Source organism: Gouania willdenowi, chromosome 18, assembly GCF_900634775.1.
Source record: "Gouania willdenowi chromosome 18, fGouWil2.1, whole genome shotgun sequence".
NCBI lineage: Eukaryota > Metazoa > Chordata > Actinopteri > Blenniiformes > Gobiesocidae > Gouania > Gouania willdenowi.
Genome location: NC_041061.1, coordinates 19,118,125 through 19,137,240, shown reverse-complemented (window position 1 = coordinate 19,137,240; position 19,116 = coordinate 19,118,125). Strand labels below are relative to the sequence as shown.

The following is a 19,116-nucleotide window of genomic DNA, read 5'->3' as shown; positions in this document are numbered from 1 at the left end:
TTGTTGTACATTCTTATTCTTTAATATTTGGCCTCAGACTGAAACTGAAAGCATTTCTAAAAAATTATTAATTTTTTTAATTTGTATTTTTTTTATACAGATTGAGGTTGTGAGGAATTAATGAAAATAATACATTCTTTAAGTTGTGGATGATTGATTGACATCAAGGATGTAAAAGTAATTTTAGTTCATTGTTATTAAATGGGCCGAACCAGTAAAGTCAGGGCTTAATAACCTATTATTATTGACATTTTGTTTTAGTGCAAATAATTGAAAATATATTGTGTGTAGAAATCCTATTTATAAAACTCTTAACATTTAATAAACAATAAAAAAAATAATTAATGAAAAGGTGATCGATGACAGTACAGATCCCAGTGGATCTACAAAACATTAAATCACAGGTATCTAAATCTGAACAATAAAGTATTTTACTACATACAGTATTTAAAACATTTTTTCAAGATTTGGAAATTATTTTACACTGAATATTGCGACTCTGTCAGTGTGTTAGAATGTTCTTGGCTTTTTGAGTTGTTTTTGTCTTTATCATTTATTAATATTACTTTATTACTGTTCTAAAATATGTGATTGCACAATTGTTTTGTTTTGTAAAACCATAGCCACTATCGTTATCTTTTTCAGTAAACTTAAGGTAATGCAACATTAGCTTTTACATCATATATATTGATGTATCAGATTCTTTAATGCATCATAAAAATCTGATGCATTTTGAAAATAGTGCAGTGTAACGTGTAAAATCGAATGGTTTTACAACTCAGTACATAATAAACTTCTCCCTGCTACCATCAGGCTGGTACTATCACTGGCTCTGCATAAAGGCTGTGGCTGAGAGAATGAGAGTTTCTTCAATAAGGTCATTAGTTTACTCAGTTCTGAGAAACAAAGTGATCCTCCACCATTTTTACAAGTTTGGCCTAAAAGTTTCTAAATGTTCCTGTTAAAAATATATGTGCTGAACAAAGCACTGTTATGCACCATATTCATTTTATATTCTTTTTAATGATTAAGTTTTCTTTAGAATGTATTACAAAAAACATTTTTTTTTAGTACTACATGTAAAATATTTTATCGACATTTGAACAATGTGGTATTTTACTACAGTATATCATTAAAAACTTGTTGAGATCTAGAAATTAATTTACTTAAATAGTTCCTTTATCCTTTATCTATCTATCAACTGTGTCAATGGCCAATGTCAAATCAAGTAAAACCAAGACTGTGTAGCGACCAGAGTCAGCGGACATCATCACGTCACTGGAAACCTTCATAAGAGCAGTTTCAGTGGAGTGGATTGACCTAAAACCAGATTGATATTTATCATAAAAATAATGTTCCTCCAGGAATGAGATTAGCAGCTTAGCCACCACTGATTTTTGACATGAAGGGAAGTTTAGAAATGGGCCAGTAGTTTATAGGCTCCCCGGGATCAAGATTAAGCTTTTTAAGAGTGGGATTCAGTATAGCGTGTTTAAAGAAGCTGGTGGCCGAGCCAGATTGAGTGAAAGGTTCATCAATTTTACCACCCACGGACCGACAACATCAAAAACATTTAAAAACAGGGAAGTAGGAACAATGTCCACAGGGCTCAATGAAGGTTTCATCCTGCTCACTATAACCTGAACATCCTGTAGGCTGACAAGAGAAGGAGGATCATGAACACACGGGGGCTGAGGCATTGCACAAGCTAACCAAGGGAGGAGTTTTACTGGCCCTAATGTCTTGTACTCTGTTCACAAAGAAGTTCAAGAAATTGTTACAGTCATCCTGAGTGTTCACAGGCACCTGGGGAGGTGAGGGTGAAATAAGATTTTCAATGGTCTCAAACAAAACTTTGGGATATTTCTTATTTTGTGAAACAAGATTTGAGAAATATGCTGAGTAAGCATGTTTTATTATTTCATTTAGCTCCATTATCATTTCAAGATGGAGTCTATGCGCCTCTAATTTTGTGGCTTTTCACAACCGTTCTATTTTCCGGCAGCTTCTCCTAAAGCTAAAAATGGCTTCATTCGACTATAGACATGGTTTTTTATTTAACTTAGAGTATTTTTAGCTGGTGCTACTGTGTCCAAAACAGTCAAACAATGGCTATTAAAGTTCGTCATTAACGTGTCAACATCATCACAACTAGCAAAGGTCGTTAGGTGAAAAGAGGTCATTAATAATGTCTCTGCTTTTTCACATTGGTATTAGTCTGTGCCAGTGTAAATGACAGATTAAATCTAACTAGTACAGTCCCCGTCAGAAGTATGTATTCATGTGAGAGCTTATGGGGGGAATTATGTAAAATCGACTTTACTATGTAATTCCGTCATTAAAAACATGACTGGAGTGTTGCCTTGGCTCATTCATGTATGTTTGAGTAATCTTTAAAAACTCTGACAGCAGCCATTTTAAGTGTAGCTTAGCCTGAGGAGCACCCCCACCTCCTGGAGACACCTCAGACCTTTCGTCACCAGCCAAATTACCGCCCACCGCTCCACAGCAGAGCCCCTCCCCTGCGTCTCAAGCAGGCAGCAGCACAGCGTCAGTGTGTGTGTGTGTGTGTGTGTGTGTGTGTTATTATGGTTAGTGCTGTTTGCTGTAGGTGTTATGGTGCCGTTAAAATGTTTCCTCTTTGTGGTTGTGGTACCGCGTAGAAAGAACAGGCCGGTCTCACGGTCTGAGTTTACCTCGTACTGAGATTGATTATGAGAATGCGAACTACCGGAAAATAAATTTTTGCTAGTTCCGCTGTGAGTTTTGCTATTTTCGTCGTGTTGAGATTGAAAATTCATTTTGAAAGCCAATGTTCAAAGCTGACGTTGAATGGCTCCTTTTCTTGGGGAAAATGCTTTTTAGAACGTATTCTTCCTTTCACTAATATCCCATGGCAAACTGAGTCACAATCTCAGTCAACAACTTACTGTATAATAGTAGAGGATCACGCATGCGTGCACGCACACACAAACACACACACACACACACAGGCAGACTTTCATAAATATAAATGTTTTGAGATAAGATATCAGAGAAACTCAAGATCTCGGACTGTTTTGAATATAAAAAATTAATCCATGGCTCTAAAATATACTGTTTTGCATCTCAAAAGCCCTAAATTCAAATATCTAAAAACGTACCTTAAAGAGAGAATTCCTCTGTGGTCAGTGGTCCTTTTATTGTAGAGGTTTCTGGTTGACTCTATGTTATAAAACAACAATGTTATTGCTGGTTGTTGGAGACAACAATCAACTGTGTGACTAGAGTTGTGTGTAATAAATATATTCCTGTGTGGGCGGAGACAAATGTCAGACCCAGCTGTCAGCCAATACTATCATAAGGTAGATTTAAAAAAAAACATACAAGATGATCAGGTCTGAGGTTGATTTTTCGTGTGCTCTCCTTTGATAGTAAATAATGAGTAGATAGACAGTTGTCCTATTTGTAAAAACATCATCCTTCCCTGACATTCTTTTGTTCACCATGTATTAGGTTCATAAAAATATCAAAGTTTAATCTTTATAGTTTTGTATGTTTGAGGTGTTGTCTTTATTTACCAGACCTGAAAACAATTTGTTCAGTTCTCTCTGTCCTCCTGCCTTAAGTTACCTTCAATAGGACTCATACTCCCACACTTTAAGACCCCTGGACTAGATGATAAATAATGTATCTACCATACTGGTTAATCAGTTAAAAGTCAATAACTAGTCCCGAGGCCTCACTGGGTTTCAATAGAGTTTTTCTGGATTTCATGCTTTACTTCAATCAACTAAAAGTTAGTTATTTCATATTGTTTCTGTGTGTGGACAGATTACATCTTCGAGAACTATGAAAATGTGAAGACGATCTTCAAGAAACCCACCATGATGATTGATTGACATCAAGGCTGTAAAAGTAATTTTAGTTAACTGGTATTAAGTGGGCAGAACCAGTAACACCTTTAATAACATTATTAATGATTATTAATTTTCGTACAAATAATTGAAAATTTACTGTGTGTAGAAATCCCATTTATAGAACTGTCTTAACATATAATAAACAATGAAAAAAAAATAAAAATGAAAAGGTGCTTGATGACAAGTAAAGATCACAGATCACAGTGGATCAACAAAATATTTAACTACAGATATTTAAATCTGAACAATAAAGTATTTTACTACATGATAAACATTTTTGTCAACTGTTTTAAAGACGTTTGAGGTTATTGTGTCAAGGCAACACGTTGATGGATTTAGTTGCTCAACAGTTTCCTCTTTTGTTTTTGGGTTCACTGGAATAAACCTTGACATTGTTCATAATTCATCCCTCGGTATTTGAAGTTGTTCAATATTTTTGCTGATGTTTGACCTTATTGATTATATTTTTTAATTTAAATTTACCAGTTGACAGTAATTTAAGGTCTATCTGATATGGGGAGGTTGTGAGCTTTTCAATTACAGAAAACAATGACAGAGTTGTTGACATCTTTAGCAGTAATTTCAGAAAAATATTGCTGCTTTCGCTTTGAACAAGCCATCGTTGCGTTTATGCAGACTCATTTTGTACAGGTCTAGATGAATTTGTAGTTTTGTTGTTCTTCATTTACGCTCAGCTCTTCAATAATAAAATTAAAATTTTGCACTATGTTAGTCCTCCTTCATGGTGTTTTATGTGTGTTTGGTTTTCTCAGTTTTGATTGGAGCCACCACATCTATGACATTACAGACTTTCTCATCCAAGAGTTTATCAACTGTCCCAGCCCTCAAGGTTGGTGTGATTGCTGTGGTTTCCATAAACTGTTCACATGTGTTGTCATGTATGTACCTTTTCTTTCCAGGCAGCAGCCTCTACACCAGGTCCAGTCAGCAGCTTCTAAACCAGGCTTCAAGCAGAAGCCTCTACACCAGACCCAGTTAGTAGCTTCTACACCAGGCCTCAAACAGCATCCTCTACACCAGGCTTCAGTAAGCAGCCTCTACACCAACCCTCGGGCAAAAGCCCTCACACCAGCAGGCCTAAGTTACTTCCACAATAGGACCTAACGAATAAACTGGACATTGATCCTCTCTCTCCTCCGTTTTCATGTGAAAGCTGTGACAACCTGAGCCAAAAAGTATCAGAGCTCGAAGCCCCCTCGATATCCACATTGTATAAAATCCAGGAGTCCGAGCGTAAGTTGGAGGAAATCCTTTTTTTCAAACACAAGCTACCAGCTCTCAATTAGCAGATACTGTCCATGTGGAAAAGGCTACTAGATCCCTAATCACCGTAGATACTCCTAGTGGATTTACAACTTTGGGTCTTCCTGCATCTGTTAGTGTGGATAACCCCTGGTATCTAATCGGAGCTAAATTAAAGGCCTCGTTATGTTCTACTCCATCCCAGCGGGAGCCAGCTGCTGGGCGTAAGGAGGAGTATTGCTTGAGAACAGATTCAGCATTCTTGACCCTGATGCCTTCCCTCTTCTGACTGCTACTTCTCGGCCATCAACCCAGACCAAGTCGCCGCTGCAGAGTGGCTTGGGAGGTGTTAGTGGCGTGTCATGCTACACTATTGGATTTTGGCGTGGCGAGGTACACTCCTCACCGACTCCACGAAGAAAGATCTCCAACCTGCTGACCATGCCTCTGGAGAGTCACTCCTGCAGTACACCTGAGCCTGCAGACACCAACAAACAAGTTGTGGCAGGGAGCCAGCTGGTTTCCCACTTGGGCACTCAGGCCTGGGCTTTTTCTAGGCTCACAGCATCCTCCTCTCTGCGAATTCTTCTGAAGGAAGCCTTGCTCCGACAGTGGCCATCTTTCTTGGTGTGAGTTGGAAGCTGTTCACTCATGCTGCTTTAGCAGCTGTAAACTGTACAGAGGAGTACACACAGCCGACAGCCCCTTATTTACTCTCCTCACCAACGGCGTTGATCATCAGAGATTCCATCACCTGCAACATTAAATGTTTTAATGCTGAAACCCGCCGTTTTCCTGGAGCTACGGTCCTGGAAATCCTGGATAGGCTGCCTGGTCTGCCCCAGTCCGTTCCTTCCTCCATAAAGCATATTATTGTCCATGTGGGCTCTAATGACACAGCACAACGTCAGTTTGAGTACACAAAGAAGGTTTTTAACAGCCTCTTCAGCCTTTAAAAAACAGTATGAAGACTGTTCATCAGTGGTCCTATTCCCACACTGGGCCATGGAGCGGAGTGTTCTAGCAGAATCCTCAGTCCCATCTCTGAAAGATGGGACTGAGGCTCTTTAATAACCCATGCAGGCAAAGGGTCAAGTGAGCAGGTTGTACTCCGCACTGACCTGACAAACTTAGTAAAATTTCCAAAGAAATAAGTTCAAATTCAGAGAAGCCAGCACCACCAGAATCATAATTTTTGACTGAAAACCTGACTTTGGCAATAAAAGACTGAGGAAATTTAAGTCTGATGTCCTCTACTTTATTATTAAAATACAATTAAAAAAAATAGTCTTACTGACGGTGGATAACGGTGGAGACTGCTAAATAGCAAACTAGAGTTATGCCTGTTTTCTGAAATAACTGAAAATAGAATGCAGGCTTTGCAGCGGACACCCCTGACTAATAAGTTGTCAGACTGACCTTCCATGCTTGATAAAAAACCTCAAAACTGGAATTACGCCATTGACGCTCCACAAACTGTTAGATTAAAAGACTCAGTTACTGTTTGATAAATGACAGCAATTAAGATAATAGAGGGACTAATTATGATAAAAAGCTGCAATTCAAAGCTTGAGACGACCCCACAGTTCAAAATATGTTTGCACTTTAAATTTTCCTAAAAACCCCGGATTGGACGCCGAGTCTCCAATTAACTACAGGCCTGTCTCAAACCTTCCGTTTTGATCAAAAATCTTTGAGAAAGTGGACTCCAGTCTGTTCTTAAACTGTGTCCTTTAATAATCTCTGAGCCTTTTCAATTGGCTTTTAAGGCAAATCACTCCACAGAAACAGCACTGACAAAGGTGGTAAATGATCTGTTACTGGCTGTGGACTCTGACACATCATTAGTTTTATTGTTATTAGATTTGAGCTCAGCCTTTGATACGGTAGATCATTGTGTTTTATTAGACAGACTTGAGAATTACTTTGGTATCTCTGGGCAGGTGCTCCGGTGGTTAAAGTCATACCTGTCAGAAAGATCCCAAAGAATTTTAATGAATAAATGCTTCAGGTGTGTCTTTTAGCTGTTAGGAGTTTGTTATCTGAACATTTCCTGCTGTTGAACTCTGCCAAGACAGAACTGATTGTTGTCAGTCCTGCAAGTTTAAATCAGCAGTTTAATAAACTCAACCTGTCAGTGGACGATCATGTTATTCATTGTAAAGACAGAGTCAAGAATCTCGGAGTGCGCTTTGTCTTAACTTTCTCATTTAATTGTCATATAAAAGAGCTGACTAGATTGGCCTTTTTACCATTTTCAATCTCTTTAGGTTGGGTTTCATGCATTAATGATGATTTTCTACATCTACTGTTCCATTCTGGGCTTTGGTTTTCCAGTTATGTCTTTGTCTCTTACTAATAAAACATTAGTAAGATTAACAAATTAAAAATGTATGTTAGGTGTGTAAATACTGTAAATAAATAAACACCAGTGTTTTCTGTGATTGATTTTCTTTTACCTGCTCGCTGAATTGTCCAGATGTTTGCCACAACTGATTAAGAGGAATCAAAAGAATATGAATCAGTTTTTTAATGTAAGATTGTGTCATTTTAGGGTGTACACTTAGTATTTCAGGGGGATATTTCATCAAAGTGTTCTTCAAAGAGCCTGGCCTACGGTTTAAACCTGGTTCACCCAAGCCGTCCGTGACCAAGCTGGCTTTTACCATCCATCAAACTCTTCTGAGCTTGGAGCTCCCCAGCTGAGCCAAGCCAGCTGACAGTGTTTAGCTTAAGTCCATGCGCGTAGTTTGAGTGGTCAAAAGTTTTAATTTAAGTTTTTCCAAATTCATTTAAAAAAATTAAATTCTTAATATAATTTACACAATATTCAAATATTTTAAGTGCCAAAAATATAGTGACTAGGAAATGATAAATATGGTGATATCAAATAAAACCAACTAAAAAAGTTTTAAAGGACCAGCAGCCGATGACATTTGACCCTCCTGCTTCCCGTAACCGCTGAGTGCTTTGTTTGTTTACAACATGGCGGACAACGCGGGCATTCAGTAGTCTCATAAGTCTGTTGTTTATAGAGATGCACCGAGAAAACAAGCCGACTAGAAAAGAGAACGAGCAAACCCTGCGCTCAGTGCGCACTTGTCTGGATATAAAGCTGTGGATTGAGCGGTTGTTGTGATAATCTACTCGCCCTTCTCCCCGCTACAAAATCAGCATTCACCGACCACAGAAGCACATAGACAATCAGTGAAGGTGAACTTACTTTGTTAGAGACTTTAAATGTCATAATCTATTTTGTTGGACTTTTAAATGTTTTTAATCCACGTGGAACCTTTTATTCTATCCTACCTGTTGTTTAATTTTGTGATTTACAACTGACAGCAAGTCTGTCCCTCCATGTTAAAGTGTATCTCCCATATTTAAGCACATGTATCCATTGCTGTATGATATATCATGTAGAACATAATAAATGATAACACTGCTTAATTTGAGCAACTTTACTCTCTCATTCTGTAAGTTACAAGAGGTTACTGAACATTTCAAGTTGCATTTTTGATTTATTTTGGCAGGTACATAATACAGCTTAATAAACATATGCTACAGAAATGAGAAATAATAACAATAATAAAAACAGTTAGATTGGTACACTTGTTTTCATTCGTTGTGCGTGACGCAAAACTGGAGACTTTCTATATATTTAATTTTTTTTTTTTTTTTCGGCCCCCCCTGGCAAGAATCTCAAATTCCACCTATGGCTTAAGTGCTCGTCTTCATAAGATCAATCACAGATTTAATGATTGGAGACGTGAGGTTGCATGTGCTGCAGCTTTCATGATGAATAAGCATCCAATAGAAACCAATCCTGAGACCAACAGGACGTGACATCATCAGTTACTGAGCAGTGAGAATAAAGAACGGACACGTTTAAGAAGTTTAAGACCTTTTAAAAATAGTAAAGGGTTAAAGATGGTGTTATTTAGACAATTTATCATAGAAAACAACTGAAGCATGTGATCACACACTGATCATGTGAGTTTTATAAGTTTTAATTAACACCTGTCAGCATTTAATAAAAGACTATGCTGTAACTCACAATTAAATAATATTTAATTGATAAGACTTGTGAGTGTTTGATGAATAGTTTGTAGAACTCAGCACTGAACATTAAATTAAAATGAACAGAGGGAGCAGCTCAGCAGTGCTGTGTGCGCAGCTGGAACTCACGTCCAACACTGCAGACCCTCACTGTGCAGGTGCACAGCACACGGGAGGTGCGTGCACTGTGCACCTCCCAAAAACTGATAGTGTATTTTTGTCATTGGGGAGCCTTAGTGCTCTGCCCTGTGACTGTCCCTGAACAGCCTCTCCCTCTCTGTATTTAGAGCTTTCTCATTATTAATCTCTGATCAATAAATGGACATTTATACCGTGCTGTAAATGGAGGCGATGTATACACATGTATCCTTACATAGACATATTACTGATAGTTTAAACATATGGAGACTGTGATCATCTAATTAAAAAGTACGGGACACATTAAACACGTAATAGGATCATGATTCTATCGTCATTTGTTTTGATTTAAAATAATATCTAAGATTTTATATGACATTCTGTTTAATGTCCTTTTAAAATACCATATTAAAGCGGTATTTAAAAAAAAGTACAACAGAAGTCTTTTTGACTCCTTTTTTCTTTTGTTGATCTTTGTTGAGTGTTTTAAAGCATCACTAAATAACTTCTTTAATAATGACGACGTGGCTTCATGAGAGTGCGTCTGCAGCTTAAGCTAAGCCTGCTGCTTAAAACTGGTCTGGAGCAGGTTTGCGCCACGACTGTGTTACTATGGTAACCAAGGTGTTTTCTCGATGATGAAACTGCTGTTCCAGTTCGAGCCCGGATTAACGGAGCCGGACTCTCAGGTTAAACCTGGATTTAACGCTGAGCTGGGTTTGATGAAATACCCCTCAGGAGTAAGACTAATTTATCAACAACAGAATCTCACCACTAAAACAACAAAATAACCACATTTATAATGGTTATTTCAAAAGGTTATTCAAATATTTACATCTGTTACTATAAAAATGCATAAATATAAAGTTTGTTAAAGCGATTATCCGGGGGATGAAAAGAAAGAAAAAAGTGTTTTATATATATATATATATATATATATATATAATATTAATCATCATATTTTTTTTTTTTTATTATTTATTTATTCAGTTTATTTCCGACATGTTACATTCACTTTTTTTTTACACATTTTATTTATTTTTTTTTACATGCTGAAAAAGGAGACGAGAGAAGCAGTTTGCTTATTTAAGTCCTGTCCCCTGTTTTGAGCACCGAAAATTTACATCAAAGCTTGTCTCTCTGGTCAAACATTCTTCGGTTGTTCTGAACACAATTTCATTTTTTTTTTTTTTTTTTTTTCTTTTTGTCCTTTTTTGTGTAGGATTTATTCTCATCTGTAGTCAGTGTTGTCTTTTTGTTATTCCTCCTCCTCTCTATTGTTGTTCGTGTCGGCCTTGTTCCCTGCGGATTTCATTCCCAGACGTTGTTTGCGTTCACATCAAATGAGGGTTAATGTGAACAATTCACATGTTTATATACAATGACTGCATTATTCATTATACTTTTGAACAGAAATGTTGCTCCTTTGCTGAGTCATGTTAGATTAGATTACGTACTGGCGGCAATACAGACAGATTGTGCTGTAATCACCAGCTGCCAGAAAAAACCAGTCTCTACTCAAGGTCTCAACAAGGCTCTGATAAGCAGAACTCTGTAGAAGCAGTAATTGTCCATCAAAATCCTTCCTCACTTCACATCCTGCCTCCCCTTCCTCTTCATCAGCTATAAAATATATTGCTTTACTCTTTCAGGGTTCAGTGTGTCGCCCCTCCTGAGGAAGAGGGTCATTGTATTTATCCTTTGCTTTTTCTTTGTTAAATATGTTTTTCCCGTCTCAGCGTGGACTTCATCAATACAGAGCAACTGTTGTGGGTCAAAATCAGAGGACAGCTGAAATTTGGCCTTTACAAAATTCAAAATCCAAAACAGCTCCACTTCCTCCCCTGCCTCTGCCAATCTACCAGAAGCCACGCCTCTACTTTCGTGCATGCGCATTGCGGAACATAATAAAGTCACATAACTACAAAAACTATACATTTATTGTTAGAGTGCCATAAGTTTTGATTAAAAGTTTGATTAAAACATGTTTATTAGCTGTCCATGAGAAATGTTGCCAAATCAGGGTCCGTTTGGAATCCTTTTAAAAACAGCACAGTTTACGCACACGCATTCACTTTGATTGACAGTCTCCACTACAGAAAGTCAAAGCCTATTGGCTGGGCGATCACGGTGCTTTCTTGCATTTGTATCAGGGTCTATAGGATGAAGGCAGGACTTATATACATTAATGTATATGAACTACCACTGGCAGTAGACCATAGTAAAAGACGAGTTTCGCATTTCAAAAGAATGATATAAACATAGATTTCCTCAGAAACTTCGGATATCAGCTTTAACTCAAAATCCATCCAATTCTCAAGTCAGTGATTTTATTGTTTTTTACAGGTTAAAACACTTGACTACATTTTGCCACCTTAGGTGGTACCTATAAGTGAAAAACCTGGTCTGGGCCCATAGACTACCTGGTATCATTGAGGAGGGATGGGTGGTCCTGATTGCTTCTTTGGGGGAGAGAAGATGGAAGCATTGTGGGGGGAAAGGTCAGGTGTCAGTCTTGAGCCAGCGAGAACTAGCTCATTCATCTGAGTGGTTAAATCCAAGAAGGCTGGATGAAGTGAAAGTAGGATCATTTTAACTACTGTTAAACTAATACTTTATTTTCATTACTCTATTTTCATCATTACCTCTGAATAGAAATTATAATAGTTGTTTTTTGTCATTGGTTGTTTAACATCTAAAATAATTCAATTATGTTAATCAACAATTTTATATATATCTTGATCATTTTGCCGATACTCCAACCTCACAGCCTTTAGGCTATACAGTGAGTGGATGTACAATGTTGTGCTATGGCATGTTAAAAATATAAAAAGGCTGACATGTCTGTGTTATTGATTATTACAATTTGTATAAAGACTGAACTACTTACAGATTTGAAAGTGTTTTTTTAAATTATTTTTTCATTAATATTATTATTTCAGTTTTCTAAACTATCCTTTATTGTTCCACATTCTACAGTGGTCCTAATTTTCCTTAGTATAATATCCTCCACCCACAACCACCTTCCTCTGCAGATGCTATAAAACACAGTGAGGGAGTGTCAGAGTGTCAGAATGAAACTGAAAGAACTTCTGAAAAATCATTCATTTACCTTTATTACTTTCTTCATACAGACTCTTTGCAGATATGGACAATTAACTGAAATTAGGAGTGCTAAAGTCCTTTAGTTCATGACCAACACACACTACATTTGATATGAAGTAAGCCAAATTAGAAAAACCATGGCTCCATAGCCAAAACAAAACAATAATAATAACATAATAACATTCCCATTGACTAACTTTGAATGAATATGAATTGATAAAGTGGTTGCTTACATTATAACTTACAGATCACATAGGATCAACAAAACATGTAATCACTGGTATCTAAATCTGAACAGTGTGGTATTTTTAATTCATATTTTAAACACCTTGTCAAAATCTAGAAATTATTTCACTTTGAATGCTTTTAAATTTGTGTGAAAATCCTGACCACATAAACTGACTTACATATACAAGCTTAAATGAGAGCTATTAATGAAATATTGATGTCCTGCCCTGTAAATGTAATGACATTTTTACATAGAAGAAATATGAAAAAAAAAAAAAATGCATAAAATGCAGTACATTGGTAATAGGGTTTATGGACATTTTGGGGGTATGCTACGAAGCTAGATTTCCTCGTATTGCGTTAATTTTCGGGATTTAATCAGTGTGTGCTGTCCTACAAAGCTCGCTAGAGCTTAATCACTATGACAATTAATGCTGAACAACGAACCTGCTCGTGAGCAGGTTTTTTTCTGGCTTGGATCTCAGCGAGACCAAAAGCCCCGCCTCCTGACCAATCAGTTCTCTTAGAAAACAACCTGCCTAATAATGGAAGTTCCTGGTTGGTGCAGATCTGACAGCTGCTTTTAGGAAAGACGATTTTTAATGGATAAATGCAATCATTTCATTTACCGATGACAACCTTGAGTAAATATATGGATTTATATTTGATAATCTGATCTATATTCAGCTGATGAAGCCTGTGTCTCAATCGTATGCACGGACGGGTGAAATCATTCATTCATTCATTCATTCAGTCATTCAGTCATTCATACGCTGACCGCCTCATCAGGGACATACTCCAGTTAAACAATGTGCTCTCATCTCTCATCCCAGTGTGTGTGATAAATAGGTATACTTAAAAGAAAAACGTGTGCTCTGTAATAAAGTTTAATTGATTAGAGCGCTGTCCGTTTATCATCCAATGGATTAATATCATAAATATAATATCCTCCACCCACAACCAAGTTCCACTGCAGATGCTATGATAACAAGTGAGCCGAATTAGTAAAATCATGGCTCCATAGCCAAAAAAAATGACAATAATAATAATAACATAACATTCTGATAACATTCCCATTGATTGAACTAACTTTGAATGAATATGAATTGATAAAGTGGTTGTTTACATTGTAATTTACAGATCACATGATATCAACAAAAGTTTTAATCACTGGTATCTAAATCTCAACACTGTGGTATTTTTCAGTGTGGCCACTACGAGAGCAAGAGGCCCTTCGCCAGCTCATGGCACTCGTGCCTAAATATAGCCGCAAGCGGCGATAAACGGCCCTGTGTTACTATGGTAACCGAAGTTTTCTTGTTGATGAAACTGCTGTTCCAGTTCGAGCCCGGATTAACGGAGCCGGACTCTCAGGTTAAACCTGGATTTAACGCTGAGCTGGGTTTGATGAAATACCCCTCAGGAGTAAGACTAATTTATCAACAACAGAATCTCACCACTAAAACAACAAAGATACCACATTTATAATGGTTATTTCAAAAGGTTATTCAAATATTTACATCTGTTACTATAAAAATGCATAAATATAAAGTTTGTTAAAGCGATTATCCAGAGGATGAAAAGAAAGAAAAATGTGTTACGGCAATTATTATATTAATCATCATATCATCAAATGAGGGTTAATGTGAACAATTCATGTGTTTATATACAATGACTGCATTATTCATTGTACTTTTGAACAGAAACGTTGCTCCTTTGCTGAGTCATGTTAGATTAGATTACGTATTGGCGGCAATACAGAGAGATTGTTCTGTAATCACCAGCTGCCAGAAAAAAACAGTCTCTCCTCAAGGTCTCAACAAGGCTCTGATAAGCAGAACACTGTAGAAATCCTTCCTCACTTCACATCCTGCCTCCCCTTCCTCTTCATCAGCTATAAAATATATTACTTTACTCTTTCAGGGTTCAGCGTGTCGCCCCTCCTGAGGAAGAGGGTCATTGTATTTATCCTTTGCTTTTTTCTTTGTTAAATATGTTAAATAATATTAAATAATAACAACATAACATTATGAAAACATTCCCATTGATTGAACTAACTTTGAATGAATATGAATTATGAAAGTGGTTGTTTACATTATAACAGACAGATAACATGGGATCAAAAAACATGTAATCACTGGTATCTAAATCTGAACAGTGTGGTATTTTTAATTCATAATTCAAACACCTTGAAAATATCTATAAATGATTTCACTTTGAATGCTTTTAAAATTGTGTGAAAATCCTGACCACATAAACTGACTTACATATACAAGCTTAAATGAGAGCTATTAAGGAACAATGTATGTCCTGCGCTGTAAATTTAATGACATTTTTACATAGAATTCAATTCAATTTAACTTTATTTGTACAGCGCAAAATACAACAAAGTCATCTCAAAGCGCTGAACAAAATATAAAGTCCATAGTAAGAAAGAAAGAACCCAACAAGATCTACATGAACAAGCATTTAGCGACAATGGGAAGAAAAAACTCCCTCTTTTTTATAGGAAGAAATCTCCAGCAGAACCAGGTTCAGAGGTGGCAGCCATCTGCTTTGACTGGTTGGGGTTAGTGAACAGAGGGACAAACAGTATAGGATAGAAGGATAGTCCATCCAAGTGTTCCAGACTAGTTAATCGATCAGGAACCGCCAGCTCTAGCATCAAGACACCTGAAACAGAAAAGTAATAAACTAATACTTTATTTTCATTACTCTATTTTCATCATTACCTCTAAATAGAAATTATAATAGTGGTTTTTTGTCATTGGTTGTTTAACTCCTAAAATAATTCAATAATGTCAATCAACAATTTTATATATATCTTGATCAATTTGCCGATACTCCAACCTCACAGCCTTTAGGCTATACAGTGAGTGGATGTACAATATTGTGCTATGGCATGTTAAAAATAGAAAAAGACTGACATGTCTGTGTTATTAATTATTATACAATTTGTATAAAGACTGAACTACTTACAGATTTGAAGGTGGGTTTTTTTTTAAATTATTTTTTCGTTATTATTATTATTTCAGTTTTCTAAACTATCCTTTATTTTTCCACATTCTACAGTGGTCCTAATTTTCCTTAGTATAATATCCTCCACCCACAACCACCTTCCTCTGCAGATGCTATAAAACACAGTGAGGGAGTGCCAGAGTGTCAGAATGAAACTGAAAGAACTTCTGAAAAATCATTCATTTACCTTTATTACTTTTTCATACAGACTCTTTGTAGATATGTACAATTAACTGAGATTAGGAGTGCTAAAGTCCTTTAGTTCATGACCAACACACACTCCATTTGATATCAACTGAGCCGAATTAGTAAAATCATGGCTCCATAGCAAAAAAAAAAAATTGACAATAATAATAACATAATAACATTCTCATTGATTGAACGAACTTTGATTGAATATGAATTGTGAAAATGGTTGTTTACATTATAACTTACAGATAACATGGGATCAACAAAACAACAAAACATGTAATCACTGGAAAAACTATGTTTTTCCTGCAGTCTGTGCAGTATTGCAACAACACATCATCAGTAGGGTAAAACTCGCTTGTCTCAGTGTAAATGGTGTGAAGCAGTGTGAGCAGTATGATGGGTTATGCAATGAGGAACAGAAGTGGGGGGTTGTCTACAACCCGGCACAACTGTGTCTGACTGGACATCATCCCATTGCAGCTCATTAGAGCTATGTGTAGATGGTAGATCGTGTTTGAATATAATGTTGGTATTCTACTATATAATCTTAGTTCTTAGTTCCTATTTTTAGGTTTAGGGCTTTTTTCCTAGTGGTTAGGTTAATGCTATTATACGCTTTAGCATATAAGTAAGTTTTGAGTTTACTTTTAAAGGTGGAGAGAGTAGCAGCCTGCCGTACTGAGACTGGGAGCTTGTTCCAAAGGCGAGGAGCCTGGTAGCTGAATGCTCTGCCTCTTGTTCTACTTCTAGATACTTTAGGAACTTCCAGGAGACCAGCAGACTGAGAGCGGAGTGATCTGCCCGGACAATAGGACACTAACAGGTCTTTAAGATATACAGGAGCTTGATCATGTAGAGTTTTGTATGTTAACAGGAGGATTTTACAGGAAGCAAATGAATGGAAGCCAGTCTTGGAGAAATATGCTCTCTCCTGTTATTCCCTGCTAGCATTCTGAATTAACTGGAGATTTTTAGTGAGTTAGTTGGACATCCTGAAAGTAGAGAGTTACAATAATCTAATCTAGATGTAACAAATGCAGCATCACTCTGGGCCAAGATATTCCTGATTTTAGAGATATTACGGAGGTGGAAGAAGGCTGTCCTTATGATTTGTTTAATATGAGAGTTAAAAGATAAGTCAGTATCAAAGGTAATGCCTAAGTGTTTTACTGTGGTGCTGGGTGACAGAGTAGTGCCATCCAAACCAAATAAAATCACTTCGGTTTTATCCTGGTTAAGAAAGAGAAAGTTACAGCTCATCCAGGATGTGATGTCTTTAAGTTTTAATAACTGATTAGTTTCATCATATTTCATTGAGAGATAAAGCTGTGTATCATCTGCATAGCAATGGAAATGTATATTATGTTCTCTGATAATGTTACCTAGTGGAAGCATATATAATGTAAAGATTGGTCCCAAAACTGAGCCTTTTGGAACTCCATGTTTAACTCTGGCGTGCGCTGAGGCGAGACATTACATTTTGGCAAAAATTTGATTTTTCCTCGTAAGCCCCAAATTAAACATCCTCCATAGTTTTGCCACGAATTTTAGTGAAAACACCAGAAATGTGTTGGGAAGTCACTTTGGTAGAGTTTTTAGAGCCAAACACAATAAATCACAGTAAGAAGAATGCAGTAAAAACACTCCACATCCCACAATGCAATGCAAGATACTTCAGCAGCTTTAATATGACCAGCAAACAAGGAATCAGATAGGAAGAGGGACGCCCCCTATGGTCAATGGTGGTACTGCTCTGTTTGGTTACAAGTATCAGTCCATGAAGCATAAATGACTTTAAAAATGCTAAATAATACAAGTTTAAACAAAAGAAAAATCTAAATTATAGTTATTGGATGAAAATAAATAAAGGGGTAATAATTGTTGAGATTTATTTTTTTAATGATTAACGTTAGTGTTGGGGTCAATTATAATTGTAATTGCGTAATTGATCATCAATTACAAATATGGCGTAATTTTAAAAATCTGTTGCTGTAATTATGGTTAACTTGTAATTGGGTTTAGATAATTGATTTTATAATTGTAATGGCCATGAAAATTCTAGAAAAATTGTCAGTTATAATTCAACGCAAAATGTTCTATGTACAGTTCTACACACGTTACCATTTAAAACATTGAAATCTAGAGGTAAACTGAGACAAAAAAAAAGGCTCAGACACCCACACCACAAATATTAAAAGCTATATTGTTATTGATTATGAAGCCGAACAATGTAACCAATAGATGAAAAAGTAATTAGATGATAGATATTTGTTTATAGTGTAATTTACAGCTGATTTAGGATCAGTTATCATAAGAGATGCTAACAGAAAGCTATTTATTTCAGGCTCAGTAATTGTGATTAATTGTTCAATTTCTCAGGATAAAAAATCAATGTAAATAGAAAAAATGCTGGTCACTGTAATCGTAACTGAATTGTAATTGAACAAGGGTAATTGAAAACTTAATTGTAACTGAAAAATGTAATTGACCCTAACCCTGATTAACGTTAATGATTTGATCCTTTTTGGTGTTTTGTTTGGTTTCCAGATTGATGGATTAATGGAACCTATTGTTGAATTAGATTCTAATAAAGCTACTGATTGGTTTATTTCAGGTGGGGGAAAGCTACGAGGACACAGAGTGTGAACCATGAAGGCGTCCTGGAGGTGGGACGACTGCGTTCCTCTACTGTACAGCAGTTAGTGACTGAACTGATCAGCAGAATGGAGATCAATAACAACACCACCAATACACATGTCTGAATACACATTTACTGTGTTATTGTGTATTTTTAATCTTTTATTACATCAACACAGTGATTAATAGACTGTTAGGATGAATAAGAGTGTAAGTATTCATTATTGTTATATGACGTTCACCGTAATATGTTATATAAATGATAATGTTTGTGTTTTAATTTAAAAATGAATGCATTTATTTTTAATCAGTTCTTTGTATATTGTTCCTGCTAAATGACTGAATATTGATTTGTAATGTGTTACTGACTGATTAAATGCACCATGTTAGTCTGTTTAAAACATGCTGTCATACATGATAACCATATTTGACATAACAATATAAACTTTGTTGTAAATAACTTGTTCTCGTCCATTGAAATGTAGATAAAAAGCACCATGATTATTCCTAAATACAGTATTTTCCCAATAGAAACATTCCACACATGAACTCAAACTACACCAACTACAGGTTCTTTAAA

The 19,116-nt window shown here is 36.3% G+C and overlaps 2 protein-coding genes and 1 long non-coding RNA gene across 6 annotated transcripts in view; 1 reads left to right on the top strand and 2 right to left on the bottom strand.

Annotated features, from left to right (window-relative positions):
- The window catches only part of LOC114480637 (interferon-induced very large GTPase 1-like), a 175,055-nt gene extending 171,792 nt beyond the window's left edge, over nt 1–3,263 (bottom strand). The window contains exon 1 of the mRNA XM_028474956.1: nt 3,144–3,263. The gene's annotated coding sequence lies outside the window, so the exon portion shown is untranslated. The remainder of the gene's footprint in view (nt 1–3,143) is intronic.
- Nucleotides 1–6,815, top strand: part of LOC114480647 (uncharacterized) — a 122,879-nt gene extending 116,064 nt beyond the window's left edge. Inside the window, exon 3 of the long non-coding RNA XR_003676145.1 lies at nt 4,820–6,815. This is a non-coding gene — a long non-coding RNA (uncharacterized LOC114480647). The remainder of the gene's footprint in view (nt 1–4,819) is intronic.
- The window catches only part of LOC114480636 (interferon-induced very large GTPase 1-like), a 691,281-nt gene that overhangs the window by 612,263 nt on the left and 59,902 nt on the right, over nt 1–19,116 (bottom strand). The window lies entirely within an intron of this gene.